This window comes from Patella vulgata, chromosome 1, assembly GCF_932274485.2.
Source record: "Patella vulgata chromosome 1, xgPatVulg1.2, whole genome shotgun sequence".
Lineage (NCBI taxonomy): Eukaryota > Metazoa > Mollusca > Gastropoda > Patellidae > Patella > Patella vulgata.
The window spans coordinates 37,151,668-37,167,916 of record NC_065879.2 but is presented as its reverse complement, the minus strand read 5'-3'; positions in this window follow the sequence as shown (position 1 = coordinate 37,167,916).

Sequence of the window (16,249 nt, the reverse complement as noted above, 5' to 3'; positions counted from 1 at the left end):
TCTGCCCGAATGTCAAACGGTAATCTCCGGCTTCGATAATTATTCGTAAATCAACATGATTACCGAGCTACAAAATGAATTACCTTGCACATAAAATGTGACTACCAAAATGCACATCCTTCGCTTCCCTTGAACTATATTACACAATTGTAATTAGGACCTGATTACAACAAAGCTTGTATTATTTAGGAGTTAGTAAAAGAGGGGGACCGCATCACGCGCAGATAATTATTAATATTAAATTACTTCACTGTTCACAAGACAAACACACGGACAGCACATAATATTAACAAACACCACACCACTTCCACTTTACCCATCTGACAGAATAGTTCCTTTTGAGCCCAGTACCCTCGTCTACATTTACAGCCAACCGACTAGCATTCAGACAAGTCTACAACTATTGGTTGTGAAGCAAAATCTTTGCGACACCTTATAGGGGCTGTTTCACGAAATTTTAACAAAGATAAAATCCAAATTCACCAAGACTATGGTATACGACGCTGCCATTGGAAAGAAAACCACGATCTGAATGATGTTGTGGATCGATACCTGGAAGAAGATAATCCATATCCCAAGCATTAAAGGAGCTAAATCGCTAATATTTTGTACCTAGAAATTGGCACAAATGGGTCGCAACACATATAATAATGTAATATGAATTTATATAAACTGTTTTACATTCAATCGTGTCCGTTTTACTGTGAATTGTCATCAGTTATGTTCGGCGAAATACGCCATAAGTCTGAACAGCAAGTCATTTGCTGAACTATTTATCTGTATTATAACATTATGTAAAAACATTGTGTTCAATATAAGATTACCATCCTTTTCTCATTCAGTATATAAACATGTATTTGGTTCCATAGATTAGCATGGCCCCTGCGCAAGTCAATTTCTAGTGTCTGGTTATTCCAGTCAACACCGATATTATTTATTGCGCATGCTCTCCAAATAAGAACATGATATCACCGTTTGACATGACTTGTGGAATATGTCTAGCTCTAGCCTCATTCTTTGAGCACCTTGTTACAAATGGCACTGAAACGCATTATGGTACATGATTCGTGTACCAATGGTAAAATGTTTATTTTGTCTTAAATATTGGATATCAGAAGCCCATCTTTTCCAGGTAAGATCACAACACCAATTTAAATTACAAAAAAAATCGTGTTTCCAATGTTGATGATTTTGGATGATATTGAGTTACGGTCTTAGCTACTTTAAAGTGAACTCAATTGAACACCCTTGGAAAAAAAGAAATGGTGTAAATCTTGGTAAATATTTGGAAATCTTGAGCTATTTTAATATTGATTTCATGCTCTACGATGTAATTTGGTTATTACCCCAACCAAATGTTATCAGGAAAAGAATTTTGTCAGGTTTAGGAAATAAATACTAGAGTATTACCTAGGTGCGTTAAAGACATTTGACAAGACACGATCTTAGTCGTGTTTCAGATATTATTACCGTGTAACCCAGCATTACGTGTCAGATCCAAGATGTGACGATATATATTAAGATGAAAGACCTTCAGATACCATTACAACGTGTTATAGTTGGATCACTGACCACACACAACGTCAGTCTCTAATATTCTTTTTTTTTTTATTCCGCTTTATATCTGTCGTAAATTGGCATGTAATCGCTGTATATTTACTGCATTGTATCCTTTACTTTACAGAACCAAACACAAGAAGTAACTTAGCAGAGTGAAGAGATAAAAAGTTCTTTCCAGACGTGTTTGAATATGCCGTAGCAGAGAATAAGAAGGCCGAGTCCACAAGATGGTAAAAATCTCCCCGTAGATCGAAGATAATAAAATAATTAATCCAGTCCAGAAGATTGTAAATTATAAGAATCAGATGGTTTTACGGAAAGGCTTGCAGAACAACAAAAGATAAACTTTATAGTGTTAAGGAATAACCTATTACATTTGATATCTATGGCGAATCTTTCCTTTTAATAGTCTTCAAGTTTATCTTCAATTCAAAGGCGCAGTCGCACGGTTTAATATTTGAATCTGTCAATCGCTTCAAAATTCAAGCACTCGAAATGTGTTCTGTATATTATACTACAGCTGATTAAAACAAAATAATATGGGAAGATGCCCTTTTAACCTCGATGTTCGTTTTAATATTTGGAAATAGCGTTACTTTGGGGATCAATGCGTTTCGTTTTATGCCCATTATGTATGGAATGAAGTCTACAGTTGTCATTTTAAATCAATATCTAAATGTGTATATCTAGATTTAAAGCTTTCAGAGGTACGGAATTGTATGAAGGCGTAGTAATTTCTAAATTTCTTTGAAAAAAAGGGTTATTTACTTGTTGTATACGTTTGGTTTTTTTTTTTATATATTTTTGTACATCTAGAAGCAAAATAAAAAGCTTTATTACCATTAAAGGTTGATATTCCTGTATGGTTTGCGCGTTGTACCATAAGGTCTGTGACCGTCTGTCATTGAGTCAACTGGCGTGGTTTCGATTCTCTGGTTGTACGTGACAAGGAGTAGGCTCGCGGGTTTTTCTCCGAATCCTCCGAATTCCTCCCACTGCTAAAGACCCCCTACGCACAAGCGAATTATTGAAATAAAATTGAACCATATGCTAGTCCCGAAATGACCTAGTTTGTATCAAGTGGACGTTACCCCCCCCCCCCCCCCTTGTGATCTGGTCCCTAAAAAGGCAACTCTTGTGCTTTTGAGGACACCACCAGGGGACACTGTTCACAATACCGCCAAAATTGGTTTTATAACACACATTGAGTAGCCTACATCAACGAAACCTGTGTCAAAATTTCGTTAGGGTTCCCAATGACAATAGTGAATTTTGGCAATAAACCCACTTCTGAGCAGGTTAATGTCACACTGCGTCGACCAAGAGCAATCTACTTTAAATGTAAAAGTAGGTAGGGTATCAAACTGTTCCTTGGGACTCTCTAGGGCAATATGAATCTTTCTGAGTTGTCAATTTTGGGAATTAAGACGCTTCTGACCGACCAATACGATTGGATAGGGATAGGCGTGACAGTATGGCGCCAGACATCGTGACGTCCCGTTATTTGGTGTCGCGAGGACGGTAGTTTTACATTAGCTTATATTGACTTTTCATCGATGTAGGCGGATCCAAACAAATATGCTTCAAATGCTTCAAACCCCCCACGGACACTTAAGAATGGGGGGGGGGCATTTAAAATGGGGGTTGTGGGTATGGAAAGGCCTAGTGTTCGTATACGATCTTTTATTCGGACATGCCTCTTTAACAGTCGGGTATAGAAAGTAGTATTATATCTGAACAACATACAACAATATAGACTTTTCTATCGACTAAACTACACCCAATACTTAAACCGTCTACTCTACATGCATCTAGCTTCTTCTTGGTTTATTCCTGGACTCTTACTGAAATACAATTAATAATGTTTTAAAATACAGGTGTACAGGTGTGACGTCACCCTTTGATGTTGGCGTACCATTATTTCAAATAATCGTACGGGCAACTTGTCAATCGTACATTATTTATGCTAGAGAAATATTGGACTCGCGTGACACATTTCACTGTAAAAGCATATTAGGGGTGTCTGTATTTTAAGCCATCTTAATGAGACTATATTAGACGACTTTGAAGTTGTGTATTCAGTGGCCTGAATAGCAGGAAAACGTGTTTGCGGCCGTCAAATTTTCCCAAAAAAATTTGGCTGTCTCTACATAGTAAGCTCTAGCCTTGTACAATCTCATGGTTTTGGGCAGGATGTATCAGAACCAACTCTAAAGTCGGGCCACACCTTAGACTGTATTATAACAAGAACCACAGAAAATGCAGTTTATGACATCTCAGTAGGAGACAGACAAGTTTCTGATCATTTTTATGCGAACTTTAAATTAGATTTTAAGAAACCATTACCATCTAAATCAAAGGTGAAATGTCGCCAATTTAAGAAAATTATATTATCTGACTTATAAGATGACCTCGAGTCATCAAAACTCTGTTCAAATCCGCCTGAAGATGTTGAGGAGTTAGTTCAACTATTTAATGCAACGCTCGAAGATTTGTTGGATAAACATGCACCACAAAGTGTCAAACTCCTTAGAAAGAAGCCCAATTCACCATGGTATTGCGACAAACTTCGTGATACAAAGGCCCGCAGGCGATCAGCAGAACGTAAGTGGAGAAAGTCGGGACATTTAGAAGTTTATCGACAAATTTATGTGAGTGAACAATCTTCTTCGAAATACCAGAAAAATGTATTACAACAACGAAATATACTATTCAAAAAAAGTAGGGGATATTTGATTTTTAAGTGTTATTAAAGTCACCTAATGAAACTGACGAAGAAACAAATGACAAAATGAAATGAAGTTCACATTCATCGATTTATTCCAAATGATCGTTAGACTAAGTAAGGCACATACTGACCATTATAAGGGTAAAATGATAACCGGGGTCAAACAGCAAAGTTACCACAGCATCACAACCAAGTCAGTAACGGGTAAATCCTCCTCTGTTTGCCAAACAAGCATTGATCCGACGTGGCATACTCCTAATGAGACGTCTAAGGTCATTTTGGTCCAGATTGTCCCATTCCTGTTGCAACGCAGCAGCAAGTTCTTGGACATTGGCAGGACGTTGTTGACGTTGACGTAACCTCTGTCCAAGCATGTCCCAGACATGCTCGATGGGGGAGAGGTCGGGACTCAGTGCTGGCCAAGGTAATGTGGTGATGTTCTGTTGTTGGAGGTAACCTGTAACGATCCTGGCCCTGTGACATCTTGCGTTGTCATCCTGGAAGATGAAACGGCGGCCATGACGTCGTGCGAACGGCACAACATGGACTGCCAAGATGTTGTCCTGGTAGTACTGGCCTGTAACACGCCCTGCAACAACATGTAAAGCCGTTCTTCCAGCAACAGTGATGCCTCCCCAAACCATAACAGAACCACCCCCAAATCGATCATGTCTGATGACGTTAACGTCTTGGAAGCGCTCGTTTCGACGACGCCACACCCTCCTACGTCTGTCCAAAAAATCAACAGTGAACCTTGACTCATCTGAAAACATCACATTGCTCCAGCGTCGATTATCCCAGTGTTGACGATCCCTCTACACCAACGACGTCTTGCCTGAATGTGATGATCTCTCAAACAAGGGATCACGCGAGGACGTCGGGCGCGAAGGTGACCCCTATGCAGTCGATTCCGAATCGTCTGGCCACTCACTCTCACACCAGTGTCTGTTTGAAGACGAGCGCTGATCTGATTTGCTGTGATGACACGATTTCTCAAGGCCAAGGTACGGATAAATCGATCCTGGGCTTGAGTTGTCGCCCTTGGTCGACCTGAGCGTGGTCTGTCCTGTACAGATTGTGTATCACGGTATCTGGACCATAGCCTGCTTATGACAGACTGAGAAACATTCATCGTCCGCGCCACAACCGCCTGTGTTGTGCCGATCTGTAGCATGCCAAGGGCACGTAACCTTTCATTTTGGGTAAGCCGACGCATATCAAAATTTGTTTTCTGGTCACTAAAACAATTAAACTGATGTTTCCACCCTGGAATTCAATGCCACAATGACTGTAACATTCAAAGTCAGAGTCGTGCAAATCTTGGGTTGGACCCCCATGATGATCCCAAGCATCACCTGCATTCCATGCGGTAGCTATTGGTGCGTTTGGGCGTCACATGTAACTGGAAATGTTTCTTCTGTTAGGTTCTATAGTGACTTTTTTCGTAGTCATTTGCATATTTTAGTATTATGCCCCCAAAATCAAATATCCCCTACTTTTTTTGAATAGTATATTATAAAAATCTATAGACCCCAAAGCTTTGTACACAACTTTATCTACTTTATTGGGAAAATCTTCAGATGTCGTTCTTCCACAAATAAAGGATATTGACGATGGTCTAGCTAATGAATTCAGTTAATTCTTCTCGAATAAGATTTTCAAAATTAGAAATGACATCGGTACCACCACAACTTCGAAAGGAACTGGGCAGGACAAATATTTCTCAGGTAGAAAATTGGATCATTTCAAACCATTCTCAGAGGCCGGGATACCAATTCTCTTGATGGAATCTAAACCAACCTGGTGCTTGCTGGATCCTTTTCCTACCAAGATTTTATTGCAATGTGCTGATACCCTTCTTCCTGCGACAACTGAAGTAATCAATTCTAGCCTCCAATCTGGTATTGTTCCTGAACCCTTTAAAGTTGCTGTCATAAAACCCTTGATAAAGAAGCCTTCACTTGATAAAAACATTTTCAAAAACTATCGACCAATTTCAAATTTGCCATTCCTTTCGAAGGTAAGAATTAAGAGACTGTTGGGGCATCTGCTTGAAAACAATCTGCTACATAAATTCCAATCCGCTTACCGTCAATCATATGGAACTGAAACTGCGTTTTAAACGATATAAATCTGATGGTGGATGATGGCAATCTTGGACTGTTGGTTCTTCTCGACCTTTCAGCCGCATTTGACGCTATCGACCACCAAATTCTCCTAAACCGCCTCCAGACATATTTTTGATTGGATGGTTGTGTGTTATCGTGGTTCGTCTCGTACCTTACAGGTCGTAGACAGTTTATTTGAGTTCGCGATTCTTTCTCAAAGGAGGTTTTGTTACCATGTGGTGTTCCCCAGGGAAGCGTGCTTGGTCCAATTTTGTTCACATTGTACACGTCAAAGTTAGGGAGTCTTATCAAAACACACACTGATGTAAACCACCACCTCTATGCAGATGACACGCAACTGATGGACAACTTAGACCTGTTAGCTCAGCAGCGTGATATTTCCAATATGGAATATTGTATCCAAGACATCAAAGCATGGATGACACAAAATATCCTGAAACTAAACGGTGACAAGACTGAAGCGATAGTCACTGGACCACAGACTCGTGTGAACAAACTTAATTTAACCATGTAGTCGAAGAATCCGAAATTACTCTCTCCCCGTCAGTGAGAAATTTAGGTGTCCTAACAGTCACATCAATGATCTTACCAGGAAATGCTACTTTCACGTAAAAACTATCAGTCGAAGCAACAAGTACACCTGCCCGCTCCTTAATCCTATCCCGTTTAGATTATTGCAATAGCCTTCTTAGTGGTGTGTCAATAGAGTCCATAAAGAAGTTACAAAGGATATCTCGTGCCCCACAAACATCTCACCAATATTAAACTCTACTGGCTGCGAATACAGGAAAGGATCGATTTCAAGATTCTATCGCTGACCTATCAATGTGTTAATAACCCAGCACCATCTTATTTAACTGAAATGAAATGAAATGAAATGGGGTTTAACGTCCTACTGTTTTGCTCCGAACTGGGCTAATGAAGACGGGCATACGCCATACAGTGTGCTATGAGGGTAATTTTGCCCGGACAGCGGCACTACGGCCTACTCTTATATCGAATTCCAACTGTCAAGGGATCTTTTACGTGCACGCCAATGTGTACACTGGACCTCGGTTTTTCGTCTCATCCGAATGACTAGACAGCTGTCCTTGTCAGGCCCTCCGTCCTGCATCACTGACAAGGGGGAACCACGCCGGAAAATCTGGATGAACTTTCTCGGCCAATGCAGGGATCGAACACCCGACCTCCAGGCTAGCGAGCCAGCGCCTTACCCACTTAGCCACCGTGATCCCCTCTTATTTAACTGAACTAATTCAAAGTTTCAAGTCTTACCGGAGTTTACGCTCATGTGACCAAATACAGTTGGTAACCCCGAGGTGGAGAATGAAAACATTTGGGACAAGAGCTTTTAGTTTTCTTGCTCCATCAAAATGTTCATCAAAAGAGCATACTTTAAGTGTGGAATTGACGCTATATAAATGTTATATTATTATTTATTATTAAGCTCCGCTCCTCCGCTGTCGCAGAAGATCGGCGCCGCCGTCTATGTAACCCGACAATTTTTCGGACATTTCGGATTCCCCCCCCCCTCCCCAACTGTCATCGAGTCCGTACGCCTATGACTATTATACACTATATTATACAGTATAATAATATAAAATGATATCACTAACTGTGATATACTGTATAATAATAAATTATGATATAGACTTAATCTGATTAAATTGCGGATCAATATTTCGTTTCGTTTTTTATACTTTCGATGGCCTACACTACTAGAAGTGTAGTAATGACAAGTAAAACGAAATTTTGAACTATAAAAAAACTAGACGAAATAGGATCTGTGTTTTAGTCAAATTGGTATACACTGTATAAAAATATAAAATAATGTCAGTATATACGATTCAAAAAAAGTAGGGGATATTTGATTTTGGGGGCATAATACTAAAATATGCAAATGACTACGAAAAAAGTCACTATAGAACCTAACAGAAGAAACATTTCCAGTTACATGTGACGCCCAAACGCACCAATAGCTACCGCATGGAATGCAGGTGATGCTTGGGATCATCATGGGGGTCCAACCCAAGATTTGCACGACTCTGACTTTGAATGTTACAGTCATTGTGGCATTGAATTCCAGGGTGGAAACATCAGTTTAATTGTTTTAGTGACCAGAAAACAAATTTTGATATGCGTCGGCTTACCCAAAATGAAAGGTTACGTGCCCTTGGCATGCTACAGATCAGCACAACACAGGCGGTTGTGGCGCGGACGATGAATGTTTCTCAGTCTGTCATAAGCAGGCTATGGTCCAGATACCGTGATACACAATCTGTACAGGACAGACCACGCTCAGGTCGACCAAGGGCGACAACTCAAGCCCAGGATCGATTTATCCGTACCTTGGCCTTGAGAAATCGTGTCATCACAGCAAATCAGATCAGCGCTCGTCTTCAAACAGACACTGGTGTGAGAGTGAGTGGCCAGACGATTCGGAATCGACTGCATAGGGGTCACCTTCGCGCCCGACGTCCTCGCGTGATCCCTTGTTTGAGAGATCATCACATTCAGGCAAGACGTCGTTGGTGTAGGGATCGTCAACACTGGGATAATCGACGCTGGAGCAATGTGATGTTTTCAGATGAGTCAAGGTTCACTGTTGATTTTTTGGACAGACGTAGGAGGGTGTGGCGTCGTCGAAACGAGCGCTTCCAAGACGTTAACGTCATCAGACATGATCGATTTGGGGGTGGTTCTGTTATGGTGTGGGGAGGCATCACTGTTGCTGGAAGAACGGCTTTACATGTTGTTGCAGGGCGTGTTACAGGCCAGTACTACCGGGACAACATCTTGGCAGTCCATGTTGTGCCGTTCGCACGACGTCATGGCCGCCGTTTCATCTTCCAGGATGACAACGCAAGATGTCACAGGGCCAGGATCGTTACAGGTTACCTCCAACAACAGAACATCACCACATTACCTTGGCCAGCACTGAGTCCCGACCTCTCCCCCATCGAGCATGTCTGGGACATGCTTGGACAGAGGTTACGTCAACGTCAACAACGTCCTGCCAATGTCCAAAAACTTGCTGCTGCGTTGCAACAGGAATGGGACAATCTGGACCAAAATGACCTTAGACGTCTCATTAGGAGTATGCCACGTCGGATCAATGCTTGTTTGGCAAACAGAGGAGGATTTACCCGTTACTGACTTGGTTGTGATGCTGTGGTAACTTTGCTGTTTGACCCCGGGTATCATTTTACCCTTATAATGGTCAGTCTGTGCCTTACTTAGTCTAACGATCATTTGGAATAAATCGATGAATGTGAACTTCATTTCATTTTGTCATTTGTTTCTTCGTCAGTTTCATTAGGTGACTTTAATAACACTTAAAAATCAAATATCCCCTACTTTTTTTGAATAGTATATTTACCTGAACACTGACTTCTTCTCGTAGCTCCAAACGAGAGAGTGGTATAACTGCCTGGGCATGGCTTACAACTAGTTTGTCCAGTCTCATCTTGATAAGAGTTCCAACTACACTGGACACAACTGTCATCAACAGATGCACTACCTACCGGACATGTTGCTATATAAAAAAAACATAATGGCAATGATTGATCATGTGTTATAGACTTACCAACCTGATACATCATAGTTTTATGCTAAAGACAAAACACGACTAAAAAAATAGTCCAATCCAGCCTTATTTGTCCAGACAATTTATGAAAGTTAAACGATCGCTAATGCGTTTCTGTGCAACTTGAAAGTGGTCCAATAAATTGATGAAATAAATGATGACAATGCCAAAAAGAAAATTTGGCAGATTGACTACTGTATACTGTATAGTGGCGCTAGTTTACTACACTGATTGTATATATACTGAGCGCCATGGAAAACGCATCATTTTTTTTTCCCAAATATTTTATTACTAGGTGGTTTTGTATGTATAATATTATGCAATACTATGAACTATTGTTTCACACAATGCTCCCAAACGCAAAAAATATCGGCAAGTGTGCAAAAAAAAAAATTGCACGAGATGCACATGAAAAACCCAATATTCACGTGCAGCATTGTGTGTGAGCCCTTTAAAAGCATGTTTTCAACTTAATGTGAAGTACATGAACTGTGAAACGTCAATCTGTCGTAATTTGTTGTTGGACGTGTGAAGGAATCGAGCTAGAGATGCCGAGACTTACTGAAAATCAACGGAATAAAGCCATGGGAATGTCCAGGGCTGGCATGTCTACACGTGCTATTGCCAGACACTTCAATTGTTATCAGTCCACTATTGTAAGGTTGGTGGAACGTGTTCGAGTTACTGGATCAACACGTGACCGTCAACGTCCTGGTCCACAACGCGTTACAACCCAGGCTCAAGACCGCTACATCCGGGTCACTAATCTACGTGACAGATTCCGCCCAGCGACTCGAACAGGTGCAGCAGTCGTCGGAAGACAAGGACCAGTAAGTGCCAACACCGTAAGACGTCGTCTAAGATAAGTAGGACTCTGTGCACGACCCCCTTATGTTGGAGCTATCCTCAGGGATCATCACCGTCGGCGGCGTTTGATATGGGCTCAAGGACACCAGACTGGCAAAGTGTGCTCTTCAGTGATGAGAGTCGCTTTCATCTTTATCACGCTGATGGCCGCCAACGTGTGTGGAGACGTCTTGGGGAACGTCTTGCAGACTGCTGCGTCGTCGAAACGAATCGATGGGGTGGGGGGAGTGTCGTACTTTTGGTTTTGACCCCTCTGACTTTGTACCCTTGATTACAGATTAAACATCCATAAGTGTACAAATATGTTGTTATAAACTATAACACATACTTATGGAAGAACAATTACTGATTTATTTGGGCGACGTTTCGAAGAGTATTCTCTCAACGTTTTCAAGCAAGTACAGTAACAAGTGCTCTACACACTTGTTACTGTACTTGCTTGAAAACGTTGAGAGAATACTCTTCGAAACGTCGCCCAAATAAATCAGTAATTGTTCTTCCATAAGTATGTGTTATAGTTTATTGCTCTATCCAGTTACTAAATGCCTCTAAAAGATCAAAATGTGTTGTTATTGATGTGTTCCCATTTGAATATTGTTCACAATAAGAAGCAAAATAAATAAGATATGTTTACAGGATCATTTTGTTAAACGAAAAACTAAGTGATGCGTTTTCCATTTGAATGTTTCTGGTGGTTATATAAGCAATGTCAGACATTACAAATAGAACTAACATTGTATTGTAGTTGTATAATATTAGATTCTCTATTTCACAGTTTTATTTTATAACACGTATTAATAATTCTACAAATCAAACCGTCATGAGTCCGGTAGAAAAAGATTTCTACATGGTGTTCCATAAAGTTTAAATCTTACCGATGTTACAATCAGTCTGATGCCAGTTATTCTGAAAACAGCTGAAACATGTTTCATCAATTCATGGAAAAAAGCAAACGCAATTAAAAAATATAGCTTCATGGAATCGTGTTCCAAATATAGGCATCAAGCTTGGCAGTGGTGGTACTCAAACTTTGTTAACGGGAGCCTAATGGCGGTGAAATTAGAGTTAGTCAAGATGATGTATAAAAACGTCCAGTTTTGATGGTATCGTCCATAATTATCTCCAAAGTAAAAAAGATTGTACATGAATTACCAGATATCATGTTGTCATTTTAAAGGGACCATTCCCAATCTATGAAATAAAAACTCGGGTCTATTTTTTCGTTGTGTGACCTGATAATCTATTGTCGTTCCTTTTGAGGCATATACAGTGCATGACCCACGTGCTGTACTTGGGAACGAAAGGTAAATTTCACTTACACGTTATTTTTATAAGATAAAAGTTTTAATCCAGACACCATATAATACGTGTACAGCTTTGGGACACTGGTCTCCATTTCCAGATGACACATTGAGTGAGTTGCTCGGCCCCAAGTTAGAGGATGTTAAGGGCCTTTAACACAAAATAAAGCAGTTTTATTCTCCCAAATATATTCGAGATCGACCTTTTAATACATGTTTATAGCAATTACACAAACAGGTAAAGAAATTCTTGAAATTGATAAACTAAAGCAAAAATGACATAACAGAAAAGATTTTAAACATTATACATTAAAAGATTTTGAGTATTATGATTCGATTTTAATTATGCTTTTTTTTTTCTTTTTTTTTGGAGGGGACTCTTATAAAACAAAAAGATTACAAAAAAACGATTTAATAATTCTGCATTTTCTAGGGTTTTCTAGGAAGGCAAAGGGGAATAACAGAACCAGGATTACATTAAATGTTGTTGTTTAAAAAACGTATAATGTACTTAGAAACTGATATATTCTTAGAAAAGGAAAACAGTACCGGAGTTCTCTGCTAGTTTCAAGAATATAGTTTGCAGAATTACGATATCAGTTTTGGCATCTTTTTGTTTTATAAGAGTCAGAAGTGTAGGATAGCAAAACAAACCAACAAAATCCCCCGCCCACCCCCTGGCTGTTTTAGGTATCTTAAACATCTTAACAAAAGTGCGAAATTTGGCTAAATGACTTGTATCGAATAAGGTTGTAAAGACTCTTGAAACCTCCAAACCGATATCAATGTCTTTAAAAAAGAATTCCCCTACCGCCCCCGCCCCCACCCCCAAAAATAATTGTCAAAAAAACACTCCACTGGCTGTAAACCTTTTAAGCATGTTGTCAAACATTCCTCGTAGTAAATAAAATGCTTTGTTTTTACCTATTTCGAATTTTACTCAAATTTCACATTTATTTTGTATTTAAAGATACATAATGGGAGATTCGATAACGAGTTGGCAGTTCTCACTATAATAGTTAAAAACTAGATAATGTAAAGGCAATTTGCTGAAAATTTCATTCAAATTGATCCACTATGAACCGAGAACTAAGCAATTGAATTTTCCGCCTAGCCTCGATCATCATTACTAAAGTCAGTACGATAAACAGCATAGTCTCGATTATCCATTTAATCGTTAAATCGTGAAATAAAGTTATGCAGTAAATCGGCTCATAATCCACTAAAGATAGCAGGCTAGCGATGCCATCTAGTGTTGATTATGGTGTGGATAGGTTCATTAATGTCTAATTAATAATTTAGATAACATTTCAGGCCTAAAGAAAGACCTGCAATAGACAGATTTAGCTCTTGCATAATGTATGTTTAAATATCTTAACTATTTGAATTTTTCTAGAATTTTCACGGAAAATCAACATGGAGATCACTGTTTTGTTGTCCTTCTTGTTAGGTTCTTTGATTGTTGGAACTGCTCCTTCATTTGCAGAAATATACCTTTAGAGAAATAATATTTATTCGTTGTATACATGTATTACCATTCTCAACAATTAATTTTATTTTATTTAAATTTAATCACCTATTATATAATTAATAGTATCCAAGCAAGAGCCTACTTAGAGAATGGCATTTTGAGGAGTTTCCGGTGGGCTTTGTTCAGTATCCTTTCCACAAGATCACGAATAAAGCAAAATGTCATGTTTATCATTTAAGAAGAATATATAATTTTTTTCCAGTTGTTAGAAACCACAGGAGAACACGGGTGTAATACTGACATGAATGGTAATATTAACCGAGATGATATTGAATGGTGTAGATTACCACCTGGTAAACATCATGAAGTATATGAGAATCATATTTAAAATACAGATGTGACGTCACCCTTTGATGTTGGCGTACCATTATTTCAAATAATCGGACGGGCAACTTGCCAATAGTACTTTATTCATACCAGTGAGATATTGGACTAGTGTGACGTAAAAGCTCGTGCGGAGTGTCGGTATTTTAAGATGTTTAATGGTCTCGAGCTTCCGACATTGCGTAATATATTGTAAAAACATTCGGGCCTACGGCCCTCATGTTGTTACAATATATTACTTAATGTCTCGCTCTCGAGATATTTGATTTTGGGGGCATAATACTAAAATATGCAAATGACTACGAAAAAAGTCACTATAGAACCTAACAGAAGAAACATTTCCAGTTACATGTGACGCCCAAACGCACCAATAGCTACCGCATGGAATGCATGTGATGCTTGGGATCATCATGGGGGTCCAACCCAAGATTTGCACGACTCTGACTTTGAATGTTACAGTCATTGTGGCATTGAATTCCAGGGTGGAAACATCAGTTTAATTGTTTTAGTGACCAGAAAATAAATTTTGATATGCGTCGGCTTACCCAAAATGAAAGGTTACGTGCCCTTGGCATGCTACAGATCGGCACAACACAGGCGGTTGTGGCGCGGACGATGAATGTTTCTCAGTCTGTCATAAGCAGGCTATGGTCCAGATACCGTGATACACAATCTGTACAGGACAGACCACGCTCAGGTCGACCAAGGGCGACAACTCAAGCCCAGGATCGATTTATCCGTGCCTTGGCCTTGAGAAATCGTGTCATCACAGCAAATCAGATCAGCGCTCGTCTTCAAACAGACACTGGTGTGAGAGTGAGTGGCCAGACGATTCGGAATCGACTGCATAGGGGTCACCTTCGCGCCCGACGTCCTCGCATGATCCCTTGTTTGAGAGATCATCACATTCAGGCAAGACGTCGTTGGTGTAGGGATCGTCAACACTGGGATAATCGACGCTGGAGCAATGTGATGTTTTCAGATGAGTCAAGGTTCACTGTTGATTTTTTGGACAGACGTAGGAGGGTGTGGCGTCGTCGAAACGAGCGCTTCCAAGACGTTAACGTCATCAGACATGATCGATTTGGGGGTGGTTCTGTTATGGTGTGGGGAGGCATCACTGTTGCTGGAAGAACGGCTTTACATGTTGTTGCAGGGCGTGTTACAACATCTTGGCAGTCCATGTTGTGCCGTTCGCACGACGTCATTGCCGCCGTTTCATCTTCCAGGATGACAACGCAAGATGTCACAGGGCCAGGATCGTTACAGGTTACCTCCAACAACAGAACATCACCACATTACCTTGGCCAGCACTGAGTCCCGACCTCTCCGCCATCGAGCATGTCTGGGACATGCTTGGACAGAGGTTACGTCAACGTCAACAACGTCCTGCCAATGTCCAAGAACTTGCTGCTGCGTTGCAACAGGAATGGGACAATCTGGACCAAAATGACCTTAATCGTCTCAATAGGAGTATGCCACGTCGGATCAATGCTTGTTTGGCAAACAGAGGAGGATTTACCCGTTACTGACTTGGTTGTGATGCTGTGGTAACTTTGCTGTTTGACCCCGGGTATCATTTTACCCTTATAATGGTCAGTCTGTGCCTTACTTAGTCTAACGATCATTTGGAATAAATCGATGAATGTGAACTTCATTTCATTTTGTCATTTGTTTCTTCGTCAGTTTCATTAGGTGACTTTAATAACACTTAAAAATCAAATATCCCCTACTTTTTTTGAATAGTATATATCGTTTCACCAAACAAATTACGATGCGAATCAGATAGTACTACAATAATCAAAACGATTGATAATTGTTATTGATTACATTTCTGCCACATCCAACTACAATTAAGCTACGCCTGACACAAGGCGCGGATTTTGGGGAGGGGGGCATCCAATCGTAGCTAAATACAAGCACATCAGTATATCTCAACGTTTTTAGCTACGTTCTCGTAACTATCGAGCTAGTAATTATAAATCTTTGCTAGCTCCTGGACTAGAACCCGCTAGTGGAAGAATCCAATGCTAATGCCTCTCCATGGCCATGGTAGTAAAATGATGGTCTCTCATGAGCCACCGCTTCTTGCTAAATCTACACGAGAGTCTAAAGTATGGAAGCCTATTGCGGCCATTTCAGAATCTCGATTTCTCGCCGTAGGGCGAGAACACGAGGGAGCGAGAAGTCAAGGGCAAGAGTGCGAGAACATGAGATTATTTT